Source organism: Loxodonta africana, chromosome 6, assembly GCF_030014295.1.
Source record: "Loxodonta africana isolate mLoxAfr1 chromosome 6, mLoxAfr1.hap2, whole genome shotgun sequence".
NCBI lineage: Eukaryota > Metazoa > Chordata > Mammalia > Proboscidea > Elephantidae > Loxodonta > Loxodonta africana.
The window spans coordinates 91122780-91138506 of NC_087347.1; the positions used below are offsets into that span (position 1 = coordinate 91122780).

Here is a 15727-nt window from a genome sequence, read left to right on the forward strand (position 1 = left end):
TTTCCAAAAACAAAGAAGTTTAGTATGGCTAGAGGTGGTATGCAATAGTCTTCAGTAATAAAGTAATGAAGCTGAGCAAGGTACATGCCATACAAAGGAACGTGGATCGTCCTGTAGGCAACGGATTGTCAATGAAGGCTCCTAAGCAAGGGGAAAGTACACAAATATTTGTTGACTATGGACTGTGCTAGTCACTTTATACATGTTATACTAATCCTCACAGCCTTCCAGCAGAATCAGATAGCATCACATTTGAATTTAAAAGATCATTCCCCCCTTTCCCCACTCCCCAAAGCAAAGCTAGGAGATCAGCTGAAAGGGCATGAGGCTAGGAGCAGGGAAGTCAGGAGACTGGATGTAAACACGGACAAGGAACCCTGAGGGTCCATAGTAAGGCAACGACAGTGACGATGTAGGGGAGAGCACAAAGTCCAAATACATTTTTCAGGGAGCATCACAAAGATGACTGAACCCAAAAGCAGTAGTTCTTAGCTTCTGTCAAAGAGAAGGCCTCTCCCCCAGGGGATACACCACCCTCTTGACTGAGAAGAAGCCCTCAGAGCACCTCTTGCTACTGGCCACCTTAGAGCAGTTCCCAAGGAGACTTATAAACTCCATTTGGCCGCCATGCCATCAGGAGATGCCCAGTGATTAGATACTCTGAGGAAGCTTTTGCTCCCCTTGGCCACCAGGGGTGCCACATGACCCCCACCCAGCTTCCCCCAAGGCAACACAGAAGTAATCCCAGCATGTTTCACAATCCTGTTTACCTCAGTCATCACAGAAGCCCAATCTGCCCCCCTTCACCTTCCCACCCTTCCCTCCTTCCCACTCTAACCCTCTGGAACTCAAAATCTATCATCAACAAAATCCATTATGTTCTCTTTTCTGAATGTTCTTTTCACCAGGATGAACCCTGAAAACATACAGAAAGCACGATTTAACCTGAGTTTTAAAGGCTGACCCTAATGATTGTCCTGGCATCACCTCAATGGAAGGCTGCTTTCATTCTCATATTTCAGGCTAATTTCGGCCAGTATAAATAGGTAAGGCTACACCAGTTGTTAAATTATCACACCATCTCTGAATCTGTGATAACCAACCCCTTTCCTGGTACCTTCCCATGATCAAGCTATTAAAGGGTTAATGCCCGGCTTCACAAAAGGCTCCCCGGACCCTGCTCTGGGGAAAAGGCCTGCATCTGTGGGTCCCCATTCCATATTGGTCGTTAAATCATTTTTTAATAACACCCCTGCTCATATTCCAGAAATCAAGGAGCCTCGAGGTACATTAACTGTGTTCTCTCCATTGCACCTCCCAATTTCTCCTCTATTCTCTTTCAAAAACCTTCAAACCTGTTTTGAAGTTCATGCCGTTAGACCTTATCACCTATTATCTCATCTTACTCTCATCTACCCATCTACTGGTATCTTCCCCTCATCCACTCGTGACTTGAGCACCTGGCTGCCTCACATTTCAAATTCATATGTCCTCATCCTTGCTGTCTTCTACATCTACCTGGAAGTTCCAATTTCTCAACCACTTTGCCTCCAGTGATTGTTTCTTTGACCTCACCTCAGTCGTCCACTCTTACTGTCCTAACACCTGATTCTGGCAACATGAATATTTACACGGGCTCTGAGACTTAAACTTCACTACCGTCTCTTTTCCCAGCTCAGATCATTTACTCTGGTATTCGCATTCCAACATCTCCACTATCAGTTACACCTCACTTCCCTTCCTGCCCAGCTTAGGGTAAAGTTCCATCATTGTAATCTCTCCCTTGCAAGCACCTTTGACTCCCTTGATCCTCTCTTCCTGTTTCTTACTTGCCTGGCAAACCCCCAAACTGGTTATGCCTAACTTTCCATCTGCTCCATCATACCTCCAAACATGCAGCTGAACAAAATGCCTGGAGAAAAACACGTAACCATGCAGAATGGCCTCACTTTAAATTCATGGCCACAAATTTCTAGTGGGCAACCTGCACTGCCCACCAATCCTATTACATTTCACCAAAACCAAAAAAAAAAAAAAAAAACCCCAGTGCAGTTGAGTCGATTCTGACTCATAGCGACCCTGTAGGACAGAGTAGAACTGCCCCACAGAGTTTCCAAGGAGCGCCTGGTGGATTCGAACTGCTGACCCTTTGGTTAGCAGCCGTAGCACTTCACTACGCCAAAAATGGCCATTTTGAAACATCCTGGAGTGTGTGTGTACATTTTACCAGGATGTTTCAACATGGCCGTTTCAAATCCCTCTTTCCAAAACTGTTTCGCCCATTAGCCACCCCCACATCATCATACTGCACTGGGAAAAGAGATGTAATCAGATAAGAATTCCTTTACCTTCCTACCACTTGAACCATGGCCTATCAGCCTCTATACTCATTCACTCTGCTATCCACTCATTTACTAAGAAAGAAGTGTCCCTGTTCCTGCAATGACAAACCCCTCCATTTGTGCCCTTGATCTCCTCCCTTTGTGGCTCTTCAGGAATTTTACTCCTGCAATTACCCATCACTCTTCTAAACACCACCCCATTTCTCAGCTTCCCTTCACAGTAAAACTTCATGAGGAGTTAGCTGTAAGCACTGTCTCTACTTCCACAACTCATCCAATAAGCTTTTGTCCCAGCCTCTCCACTGAAACTATATTTTAAATTGCCAAAATCACAAATGACCTCATTTCCCTAAACGTGATAGTCACTAATTATCTTGCTCCACTTCTTAGCAACATTTGAAGCTGTAGAACCACCTCCTTCTTAAAACATTTTGAATGTTTAACTTCAAGGATATACACTCACCTGATTTTCTTCCCAGCCCACTGGCAACTCCTCCTTCTCTTCAAAACTATACAACACACCAATGGTCCCCTTCACTATCTATTACATTCTAAGTAGCCCCATCCAGTAGCAAATAAAACCTACAAGTAAACAACTCCTAACTCTATATTCAAGCAAAACTTCAGAATCTCCAAATTCCATGTATCCAATTGCCTAACATCTCCAAATATCTAATAAGCACTTCAAATTTAAAACAGCACAAAACAAAATGTATCTTCCCTTCTTTCTATCTTTAGCAATGCTTGTCCATACAACCATAATTTCTCAAATGGGCAAATAAAACAGACTTTTAACTGGAGTCCTGCTTCCAATTTCCCCTCCTCCCATAATCCACACTACTTTTAGCAGCCAGAGTGATATGGCTGGGGGGAGGGTGGGCAGAATCTTACACATTACAATGGTATGTGATTCTTCAAAGCTTAACTCTACCCAACAAAATCTATCTTATTACTTAGTATTCAATTCCTCTCATTAGGGAGAAATTAAAAATTGATTTAAATTTTAAAATAATTCTCATTTTTCTTCTTGGAGGGATGATAGGGGAAAAAAAGGGTCAAGAAACACTTTTAAAGCAAAATCACATCATTTCACTCATGTGCACAAAATTCTCCATGGCTTCTGGCACCCTAGAATGAAAACTAAACCACTTTTTCTGCTTATAAAACCCTACAGGATCTAGCCCTTGCCTACTTTTTAAAGCTTCTCTTAGACATCTGGAAGGATGAATAATGCCCGTCCCCCAACCACCACCAAGGGATAGCCACATGCTAATTCTTCAAACAAGGAACCCTGGCAAAGCAACAGGAAGCACCCAGCTGCTAAGGGAAAGGCTCTTCCACGGGCAAAAACAACTGGCCATCTGCTCCCATAAAGATTACAGCCTCGGAACCCTATGGAGCAGCTCCACTCTGTCCTATAAGACTGTTATGAGTCGGAATCGACTCAATAGCACATAAAGAACAACAATCTCTCAAAACTGTGAATGTTACCTTATATGACAAAAAAGGATTTTGCACATAAAAAGAATAACAATCTCTCAAACCTCTGAATGTTACCTCATATGGCAAAAAACGATTTTGCAGATATGATTAAGTCAAGGATCTAGAGATGGCGAGATCATCCTGGATTATCTGGGAGGGCCCTAAATACAATCGCATGCATTTTGATAAGAGGGAGTCAGAAGAAGATTATAAACACACAGAAAAGGAGAAGGCAATGTGACCACAGAGGCAGAGACTGGCCTGATGCGGCCACAAGTCAAGGAATGCCAGCAGCCACCAGGAGTTGGAAGAGGCTAGGAACAGGTTCTCCTCTGGAGCTTCCAGAGAGAGTGTAGCCTTGCCAACACCTTGATTCCAGCCCACCATCACCATCGGTCGCCGTCAAGTCTATTCTGACTCATGGTGACCATATGTGAGTCAGAGTAGAACTGTCCTCATACGGTTTTTAACGGCTGATTTTTCCAAAGTAAATCACCAGACTTTTTCTTTTTGAGGTGCATCGGGGTGGTCTCAAACCTCCAACCCAGCTCATTAGCCGTTGCACAGTTGGAATCGACTCTATGGCAACAGGTTAGTGTTTTGTTTTGTTCTGTTCTGTTCTGTTCTGTTTTGTGACTCCTGATTCCAGCTCAGGGAAGATGATTTCAGACTTCTGCCCACCAGAACTGTGAGAATAAATTTCTGTTGTTTGTGGTAATTTGCTACAGTAGCCTCTCACTTTCAGACACTCACTAATACAGACATCTCTTATTCTCACCCACCAAGTTCCAGGTCTATTTACCGTCTTCTGTCTATCAAATTCATCAGGAATAAAATTAGGACTCTGGAGCCAGCTGTCCCCTCTGCCTGGAACACCCTGCTTCTCATCACTGCGTGGCTGGCTTCTTCTGGTCATTCATGCTTAGCTCAAATGTCAGTTCCTCAGAGAGGCCTCCCCAAACATTCCAGATCCAAAATAGCCATATAGCTCTCATAACCTCGTATTTCTCTTCATCATTATTACTTTTCTCCCCACTAGAATGTAAATTCTACAAGAGCAGAGACTGTATCTGCTTTGTTCACCACAATAACCTTAATGTGTAGAAAAATACCTGGCACATATTACATAACCAACGAATTTAACGAATAGATGGAATATGTAGGTGATGAAAGAAAAGAACATGGTGGTGCTCTTTAATAAACCTGAGGCACCCGTGGGGGGAGGGAAGACAATGAGTCCTATCCAGTCTGTGGGACTTCCAAGTGGAAATGTCCAGTAAACAATCTAAGCTCAGTCAACAGGTCTGGTTGGGTGTGTTGGTTTGGGATCACTGAAACCAGGGATATGGATAAATTTGTGCAAAGAGCTTCTACCATGAGAAGACGGTGAGCTAAGGAAAAACCTTGGGAATACCAATATTAAGGGGAAGAACTTGCAAAGAGACAACTAAGGAGAAGTCCAAAGGAAGAAAAGATGTCCCAGTGAAAACTCAATTTCACAAAGGAAGGAATGAGCAGAATCACAAAAATTCCAATTAAAAAGTTCCCATTGACTTGTAGTCAAGAGAACACCATAATCATAACAAGGACAGATTCATCTGAGCTAGAAGCCAGAGTTCTAACAGCTGTGGAGTAAATGGCAAGTGGAAGAGGTAGGAAAGCTAAGTATAAAATATACATTCAGGCACACGGCATGAAGAAAAGGAAAAAGGGGGCATTAGCTAGAAAAGAGTGTAGGGAGAAGGAATAGTTTTGGTTTTTTGGTGTTTGTTTTCTGATGGGAGAATCTTGAGCATTCTTGTAAATATTCAGAAATGAAGATGAACATGAAGAAATGTGATAAAGTAAGGTATCCCGGGGTGGCACAAATGGTTAAGCTCTCAGCTACTAGCCGCAAGGTTGGCAGTCTGAACCCACCCAGAGGTGCCTTGGAAGACAGGCCTGGCAATCCGCTTCAGAAAGGTCAACAGCCTTGAAAACCCTATGGAGCAGTTCTACTCTGCACACATGGGGTTGCCACAAGTTGGAATCAACTGGACAGCAACCAACACCACCAACGAAGTATATGAAGGGATGTGAGATCCAGAGTATTGGAGAAAGAATCAACTATGGGTAACTCTGTCTCTGGGTTGGGAGCCCTGGTGGCGCAGTGGTTAAGAGCTTGGTCACTAACCAAAAGGTCAACTGTTCGAATCCACCAGCCACTTTTTGGAAATCCTATAGGGCAGTTCTACTCTGTCCTATTAGTGTCCCTATGAGTCAGAATCAACTCGGCGGTAATGGGATCTCTAAATTGAGAGGTAATTGAGTTTACAGATTTAAAAACAGAGAAGATGTGAAGAAGAGAGCAAAATATAAAGAGACCACGATACCTGTTTTCTCAGTATAATAGGATGCAAAGATACTGTAAAAGAGACTGCTAACTCTTGACCAAAAATCCATTTCCTATTTTTCCTGGTCTCCCGGCTAGATTACATTTGCCAATCTCCCATACAGATAACTGTGATTATGCAACTGACTCCCTCAATGGTATTTTATTGGAAAGGATACATTTCTTTCAAGACTAAGCTTTTAATAAACAGATATGTATCTTCTCTTTAGCCTTCCACTAGCCAGATGCAGCTGACAACAAAGCTCCAAGGGTCGGCAAAAGCCAAAATCAAACCCGTGGCCATCGAGTCAATTCTGACTCATAGTGACCCTATAGGACAAAGCAGAACTGCCCCATAGGGTATTCAAGCAGCAGACTTTGGATTCAAACCGCTGACCTTTCGGCCTTAACCACTTAGCCACTACGCTCCATGGGATGGCAGAGGCACAAGATGGAAGGATTCAGGGTACCTGAATCAAGTGAAGGAAGCCATCTACCACCCAGGACGACAGCATGATGGCATGAGCAAGAAGTAAATTTCAGTTCTGCTTGAGCTTTTATCTACTTATCAGGTTTTTTTTTATCAGTTTAAACCAAAAACCAAACCAAATCCATTGCCCTCGAGTGGATTCTGACTCATAGCGGCATGCCCTAATCACTACAATTACCTCTTGATAAAGACATGCACAGGTGGGGTAAAAAGGAAAAGGCTGAAGATTTTGAAAAACTATGAAAAGAAATGGAAAGAGGTGGTTTCTAGAAATAGTTAGCAACTGCCACATGTCTAAGGCTGGAGAATATAAATTGTCAAGTATCTTTAATCTGCATGATTGTGTATATTTTCCCAATAGCACTCAGCAGCCCAACTGTAAGAAACAAAACCATTGCCATCAAGTTGATTCCAACTCGCAGTGACCCTGCAGGACACAGCACTGCCCCATCGGGTTTCCAAGGATTAGAGCCTTGGAAACCTTGCCATTTTTTCTCCAGCAGAGTGGTTGGTAGGTTCCATCCATCCTTAGTTTTGCCACTGCCCCACCAGTACTTCTTATACTTCTTATAAAAATGCAGAAAAAAGCAGATTGATACCAAGTTGCTAGGACGATTTTAACAATGTCATGGGTTCCTAGAAGTCAAGTCAAAAGGAATACTGCTTTAAGCAGGCACACCATGCAATGCATTCACCTGTTGGGACGATTTCAGCAACATTGGTTGGAAACTGCTGAACCACAGAGTAAAACATTAAGAAGTATTAAGAGTTAGGAGAAAAAGTTCAATGAGTTGGGCAGTGAAATCCAAAGTTACAAAAAGCAGGAAATATATTACAGAAGGGTAGAATTCTCTTTTGATTCTATTATTTCTTTGCAAAGTTCCCAAAGAAGCTTCTGTCATAGCAGAAAATAACTATGTGGCTTTGAATGGGTCACTTAACTTCCTGGGCCTCTGTTTCGTCATCGGTGTAACAGGGCTCACTGTGGAGGTACGAAATAATGCACAGACTGCTCAGCACAGTGCCTAGAAAATGGTAACTGCAATAAAGGATAATGATCATTACAATTTGTTATTAATAATAAAAAGAGAAGGTTATAAAAAAGAGAAGGTTGAGTTAGAACTCAAAATCTCTTTCTATTTTAAAATTTTGTGAATCTGTATTTTTTAGGTAAATATTCAAGTCATTTGATGGTGAGCTGGGATGGGGAAAAGGGTTAATAGGAGCAAGCATAACAGGAAAAAAAGTAAAAAATCTACTTGTTTTGATGGATCCTATGCGCATAAGCCTGAAGGACCACATAAGACAACGCAGCACAGCATCCTCCAGATGTGAATACCACATCTGGAGTGGATGACAAGAGAGAAAATTCCAAACTCAGAAAACAGCAGAAAGGTAAGGCCAAGGTCTTGAGGTGAGCATAACCCATTGGCCAAGATCAGCCTCCCCTTCAGTAGGAAGATTAATGAAACACTTGTAGCTTTTTATGGGCTTTAAATTCACGCAGTTCAGCCACTTCATTTTATAGAGGGACCTGAAAGAGGCAAAGGCTGACCAAAGCGGCACCTAGGTGGCTCTCATGGGACTTCAGGGATGCCGGGAAGAAAAGACTGTTCCCCAAAGTCTCCTCCTCCTTAGACCACATAAACAGTCCTTGAGGTTTTATCCCCTTAGAATCCAGAGCCCTTTGATAAGGGTGACAAGTTAATTTTCTCAATCGTCTTATAAGAATTAGTTTTCTAGGCTTTTCAAGAGATTGGTTTGGGTGGGCAGTTAGGGTAGAAGGGAGAAAGAGTGAAGAGAAAGGAGCCCTAACAAAGGTGCGCCCTCATGAATACGGACTGATGGTTCATTTGTAGATTCCTACACTGCTTTTCTTCAGAGGCTGCTTTTATAACCTCGGTTTACCTGCAGTCATTTTCTTTCTCCTAAATATCCTTTGGACATCAATTCTGACAAATGGGTAGGGAGGAAAGGGAGGACTGAAAAAAATCAAGCTTAAAATATCCAGTTTGCCTAATTACAGCGATGCATCTGCCTGTGCGCTATCTGCTGTCTGCTCACGCCCGGCCCATTCTTATCACATATTTCTTGAGTAATTAAGGGGTGAATGAATTATGAGGCAATCACTCATACAACAACTATTCACTAGATGTGGCCCATGTGCAAAGTACCTGGGGTAGGCATGTGAGGCCCATAAAATTGTGTAAGATCCCGCCCCTGCTCTGAATCACCTGCCGTAGGAGAGAAAATGATGCCTGTTTTCTATAACTACTATACACGAGAATAAATAAGAGGCTTACAAGTGGCATTAAAAAAAGTAACTAAAGAGTTTAGGAAACGTACAAAACAATTCTGACTGAAGTCGTCGGGAAAGCATCACGAAACTGGTAGCCAACCGTCAGGGAGACTTTCAAAAAGGCGACGCAGAAGGGAGAACGTTAGCACAGGTGCAGCGATAGGAACGAGATCCTCCACCAGCTGCCGCGGAGCAGACTCGGACTCATGGCGACCCCATGTGTGCCAAAGCAGAACTCTGCTCCACACGGTTTTCAATGGCCAATTTTTCAGACACAGGTCACCAGGACTTTCTTCCAAGGCACTCTGGGCGGACTCTAACTTTCAGTTAGGTTAGCAGCTGACCACATTAACCGTTTGCACCACCCAGGGACTTTAAGACAGATTTAGGGAATTCCAAGTAGTCCAGTTTGGCTGGATCACAGGGAAGATAAAGTGAGAACCTTAATATTGGGGCAAGACTGGGGAGGTCCAGGAATTCCAAGCCAGAGATTAGAACTTGACCCAATACAGCAGAGTGACCGCACAGAAGGGTGGAGAAGAATGTGACATGAGATCAAAGCAGGGTTGGCATTATTACAATGAAACAAAACATCCTTTGTTTATTCCCTTTAAATAAAAGGAAAACCGCTTTTAAGAACCTAGGGCTCTGAGTTATACTATTTTCCTCACTTTTGACATAGATTTCAAGGAGTACTGCATTTTATTGAAATAATAATGGCATAAAATATTGACCAAAACTTTCCTAAAAAGTTCACCTTGAACAGAAACTTGTTTGTCATATGTGCATAGCCATCTAAAGTTTCCACTTGGTTTTAGTGGTCACTGGGGGATTTAATGAGTTGGAATCCACTCGAAAGCAACAGGTACGGGTTTTGGGGGGATTTAAGTTAAACAATAAAGTTTTCTAAGCACATGTCACCCCACTGTCACCAAGCCACACTTAGACCATGTCGTTCGACAGTAGTAGCTTTCAGAATTCTCATTTTCAGAAAACAGCCTGTCTTTTAAGGTTTGTGGAGTTCCCCCCCCACATTAAAACCTTGTATAGAAAAATATATGTAAAGAGTCAAATTAAGATTCCACAGACATATCACTATTTGAAGAATATGGAGTTTCAGAAAACCAAGATTAAGCAAGGTTCAAGAAGAAACTACACTCTAACAGTATCTCACTGTTAAAGTGCATTGGTAATCATTTCGTTTTACCTAAATAATTAAAAAATGTCCCCTAAATAATGTTTTAAGTTTTGCTAATACATATTTCATAATAAATTTTTAGTTGGGAAAGAAAAATATTCTATTACTAATTTTTTCCCCACTAATTTTAACAAATTAATAGAGTCAAATATTGGCCTAATTAAAATGTGAAACCAAGTTTTGATCGCTGTGTAAATCAGAAATCTGGTTTTAAAAGAACCAACACAAAATTTTCAACTGAAAAATGAGGATCAAGAGCACAGGTACGCTACAGAAAAAAATATTCTACCCAACGAACCGGTAAGAAACCCCAACAAAAGATGAAAACCCTAAAAAAAAGATGAAAATCCTGAAAAACAAGCAGTAAAAACCTTGGTCTCATTCATGTCAGGCCACGAAACTAGAATTCTGGAGGAACTCTGACCACAACTACTATCTAAACATCCTCGGGTATTCAAAATCATCAGCTCCTCTTGCTTCCTTTTTTTAAAAAATGTTTCTAGGATCAATCTCTGGTCTTGTAATACAGGAAGAGGGCTGCTCGAAAGTTGTTAGAGATTTCCTGGCTTGCGGCCACCTTGGCCCTTATCTTTCTCGTTTGGAGTTGAATCCCGTCATCTCTCCCTCCTCGATTTCTTTCACCCATCACATCAACAATTCTAAAACAAGAAAATGTAAAACGTGACCTCTATTAGTTTTTCTTACCCTATGACAAAACTTCCAGGTTTTCTTCTTATCTCAAAGGTAATGATTCATGATGTAATTACCTCTGTATTTTGATGAGCAACTAAAACCTGCTTTGATGATCCATACTTAGTTCCATTCAATCCTTCCCTATCTCCAAAATAACAATCCTGGAATTAAAAACCTGTTGCCTTCAAGTGGATTCCGACTCATAGCGACTCTACAGTACAGAGTAGAACTGCTCTATAAGGTTTCTAAGGAGCAACTGGTGAATTCGAGCTGCTGACCTTTTGGTTAGCAGCCATTAACCCACCATAGCTCTTAACCACTGCGCCACCAAGACTCTGAAATTAGCCAGTTCTGGTAGGTCCCAACCCTAATGACTAATTTTCCCCTGATACATGGGATGAAAAATATATCCCATAGGACATGCAGATACAGCAAAAGGCAGACAGGGAGCTCCTTTACCATCTGACGTGTTTCCAGAGAAGTGTGTTAAAAGTGGCAAGAATGAAGAGTTATACTTTTTAACTCCAATCTTGGGCTTTAAAACTTCAGAGACATGCTGAAAAGTATTATTTAGTTCATGTACAGAATTTTACTGATCATTTCTATTTTCCACAGAAAGTTCATTTTGAAAATATATGTTACGCTGGCTCTTTAATACACTCAAGTACAAAACTGGAAACATTCTTGAAACAAAGATGAGCTTCTTTTGCTGTAATCTTCAGGAAACTTTAGGTCTCTCTGTTCGTCAACTGACATTCCATTCACCACGAAGCTATCTCCAACTATCTGAGCCCATGTTAATCTCGCCCTTCCATAAACGGGACAGTTACAGCCAACATTCTACCACCAGGTACATGATTACCTAAGATCTTATGTTGGTCTCCAACTGTTTTACATCTAATTTTTTACCTTGATAAATAAACTCTACCAGTTGCCATCAAGTCGATTCCAACTCATAGGGATCCTGTGTGTGTCAGAGTGGAACTGCACTTCATAGAGTTTTCAATGGCTGATTTTTCAGAAGTAGATCACCAGGCTTTTCATCTGAGGTACCTCTAGGTGGACTCAAACCTCCGACCTTTAGGTTAGCAGCCAAACATGCTAACCATTTGTACCACCCAGGGACTCCAAACAAACTCTAAACCTATCAAAAGTAGTATAAGCATACTTTTTTTTCTGTACCTACTGCTTGTTTGGAAACCCTGGTGGCATAATGGTTAAGTGCTACAGCTGCTAACCATAAAGGTCGGCAGTTTGAATCCGCCAGGCGCTCCTTGGAAACTCTATGGGGCAGTTCTACTCTGTCCTACAGGGTCACTATGAGTTGGACTTAGCAGCACTGGGTTTGTTTGTTTGTTTTTTAAGAGGAAAAAGTATTATATTAAAAAATAAAGAGAAGTCAGATAATGGTCCTGGAAATTGATTCCCTTCTCTAAAAACCACTTAATCTCCCCATGACACACATACTCCAAATTAAAAGGGAAAAATGTCTGGGTAATTCGTGCACAAAATGAGTTATATAGCTAACTATATTCTTGGCCCCAATTTTTCTTTTTGAATATAAGAAGGAAGGAATCTTAAATATTTTGAAGTCTACTGCCTGTCAGGTATGTCACTAGCTATTTTAAATGTTATATAATTTTGCCAGTGAGAAAACTGAGGCTCAGTAAGTTTGAATCGGTTACCTAAAGCCACATATCTGTAATATGAAGACTGAGACATCTCCACCCAGGGCCAAAGTCTTTGTTTTGCCCTACTACACTCAACCAGAGTTTGCCCCACGGTTCAGTCACTTATTGAGAAAGGTGCTTATTATAAGCCTGAGCCTGGTGGCTCAGTGGTTAAGAGCTCAGAGGATTACCAAAGGGTCAGCAGTTCAAATCCATCAGCCACTCCCTGGGAACCCTATGGGACAGTTCTACTCTGTCCTATAGGGACACTTTGAACCTGAATTGACTCGATTGCAATGGGTTTTTTTGTTTTTACTACAAGCTAGTCACTGCTCTAAGCATTAGTGACACAAAACAATGCAAGACAAACCAAGCCCTACTCTCACAGAACTTACATTCCAGTGATGAAAAGACAGGAAACTAATAACCAAACAGGATATTTTCAGAGTTATAGTTTACCACTATGATTTATGCAAAATGATAATATTTCTAAATATATATAATGAGATAAATGGCTGCAAAAACTAACCAATTGCCATGGACTCCAACTCATGGCAACCCCACCTATTGCTCCGCAGGGTTTTCAACGGCTGATTTTTTGGAAGTAGACTGCCAAGCCTTTCTTTGGAGGCACCTCTGGATGGACCTGAAGCTTCAACCTCTCATTTAGCAGCTAAACACATTAACCATTTGCAGCACCCAGGAACTTCACAAAAACTAACCGGAGTGGTAAAACCCACTGACAGTTGGAGCCCTGGTGTTGCAGTTGGCAGTTCGAATCCACCCGCCACTCCCTGTAAACACTATGCGGCAGTTCTATTCTGTCCTGTAGGGTCCCTGTGAGTTGGAATTGACTTGACACTAATGGGTTTGGTTTTGGGTTTGTGTGGTGCCCTCTCATGAACCACTGCTCAGAATTTCTCTATAAAGGGCCTATGTGAGATATCAGAACAGTTTCAACAAGGTTAGCAAACCCAAAATTTCATCTTTTGTCCATTGTTCACTACTCTATTGCTGAGTTCACTAATCTATTTGAAGAGCTGATTTGCAAAATCAAGGAAATGTTGTAAGATGACATAATGCCCCTATGACAAATGCAGGGGGGTTTCAACAACGGCATCACATGACATCCGTTGGGCAATGGTATCTCACTCTCAGAGACCGACCAGTAAAAACTTTACAACTCAGAAACTAGAGTGGTCAGTAGCCACCAGAAAGTGCCTGGCCCCAGTGTAACAGGTGCCACTGCCCACCGCACTCCAAAAAGAAACTTTACTGTCTCTTAAACTTGGAACATATACAAATGCTAACAGTTTTGTTTTCAGCAATAAAGACAGCATAATTTACCAGCTTCCTTCCCTCACTTACTCATACGATTTACCTAAATTACCTGTTGGCAAGAAGTTTTTTTATGGCCAATTTTTTAATTGCCTCCTATTATATATTTAAGATTTTTTCACCTTATATATTTATAATGTGTTGCATAATTGGGGTTGGCCCATGTCACTAAGACTGTGTGAGTATGCTTGTAAATTACTTTGGAACTCGTGAGGAAAACTGTCAAGGGCGTGCAAGCGCCTCTGTACCTGGTGAAAGCCTAGAAACCATTTGCTGAGGGCCTTCACTTCATTCAGCAGGCTAGCACTTTCCGGCCAAAGCACCCTTTGCAAATCTGTATCTGCTCCTTGAAATTACTCCATGAGGAATGGGGGCTGTTTTAAGTTCATCAGTGTACACCTTCTATTTCCTTCCAGGCCTGTCTGGCTCCAGCTGCCTTCTAGAATCTTTCCCACCCTTGCTTCGGAAACAAGCAGCAAACCTTCTTATCAGACGAGGTACATCTACGAGCAAAAAGTTTGCAGTAAACTTTCAATTACCTGCCATCCTCGCCCGAAGTCCTCCACTTTACTAATGAGATAAATGCACACCCCGCCCCCGCCCCGAAAATAAAGAGTGTAAACTGTTACACCCTAGAAAAGAACTATCCCATCTTCTGTTGGTGAGGAGGAATTATAAATTTTTTCCCATTTTCCCGCCACCACCCACCCCAACACCGGAGCCCTCGAAGATTCGCCAGGGTCAGAAGGAACCACTTTCCCCTGCACTCTAGGGGCCGGGGTGGGGGGGGGGGTTCCCAGGAAGCACAGCACACACCTGAGATTGATCCTCTCGCGCGAGGGAACAGAGACCAGGGGCACCCAGTTCCTCCAGCCAGGGCGGAGCCTCTGCCTCCCCCCGAATGAGAGACTCGGCCCAGGTACTCGCGGCGAGGCGCGCGCGGATGTCACCGCGAGGCAGGCAGAGCAAGTGTAATCCGACACAGCCCGCGCGGCCGCGCCTCCGCCTCCCCGGCCACTTCCTCCTCCCCCTCCTCCTCCTCCTCGCCCAACCCCCTCCCGAGGGACAGACCCTGGTGGCGGGGCCGACAAACACATCCAGGCCGGACGCCTGGGGCCCAGGCTCCTCCGGCCCAGCAGGGAAATGCGGAAGTGGCGGCGGGAGCCCAGGGCGGGGAGGCTTGCGAACCCGCGGGCGGTGAGCGAGCGAGGTCGCCGCCGCCCAATGAACAGGACTGCACAGGAGCACGGGTCCCGCCGGCTGGGGCCGCGCGCGGCGCGGCGGATGCTACGGCCCTCGCCCCAGGCGGCGGCTCCTGCTCTACGCCTTCGCGGTGGCGGGCTCCAGACCCTCGGCCCCGCCTCGCAAGCCTGGCGGCTAGCAGGGAAGCCTCTGCTGGGCTAGGCCGGGAGGAGGACGGTGCCTGGGCTGCTTTCTTCTGCCCTCCCCCACGCGGGCCGCCTCGCCATCTGGCCTGGAGACAGAAGACACTGACACTCGCCGGGCTCCACGCCGGCGGGTCCGGCTTACCTGATCTCTTGTCGCCCGCCCCCGGATCTGGCTTCCTCTACTCGGCACTCCCAACAGGCAGGCTTCCCTGGGCCTACAAACACATCTGAGAGACCGGCGGACCCCTGGGGCCCGGCCGTCAGAACCCAAAGCCCTCGCCGGGCTTCCCCGCGCTCTGGAGGCGAGCTCGGCCTCCTGACCCCCCGTCTGAATGTCAGCGCGAGGACCCGCCGCGAAGACCAAGCCCTAGCACCGGGGGTGGGTGGGGGGAGGCGGAGAGCCCTGGCAGCAGAGCAGCAGGCTTCCTGGTGCACCCCTCCAAACCGACCCTGCCC

The 15727-nt window shown here is 43.9% G+C and overlaps 1 protein-coding gene across 5 annotated transcripts in view; it reads right to left on the minus strand.

Annotated features, from left to right (window-relative positions):
• GPD2 (glycerol-3-phosphate dehydrogenase 2) overlaps positions 1 to 15526 on the minus strand; it is a 181685-nt gene extending 166159 nt beyond the window's left edge. For 2 of the 5 annotated variants that reach the window (XM_064287123.1, XM_064287127.1), the window contains exon 1: positions 14700 to 14838. The gene's annotated coding sequence lies outside the window, so the exon portion shown is untranslated. Of the gene's footprint in view, positions 1 to 14131; positions 14607 to 14699; positions 14839 to 15413 lie in introns of those variants that run through there. The other 3 variants (XM_064287125.1, XM_064287126.1, XM_064287124.1) reach the window with 3 other exon arrangements.
• Between the last annotated feature and the right edge of the window lie 201 nt (positions 15527 to 15727).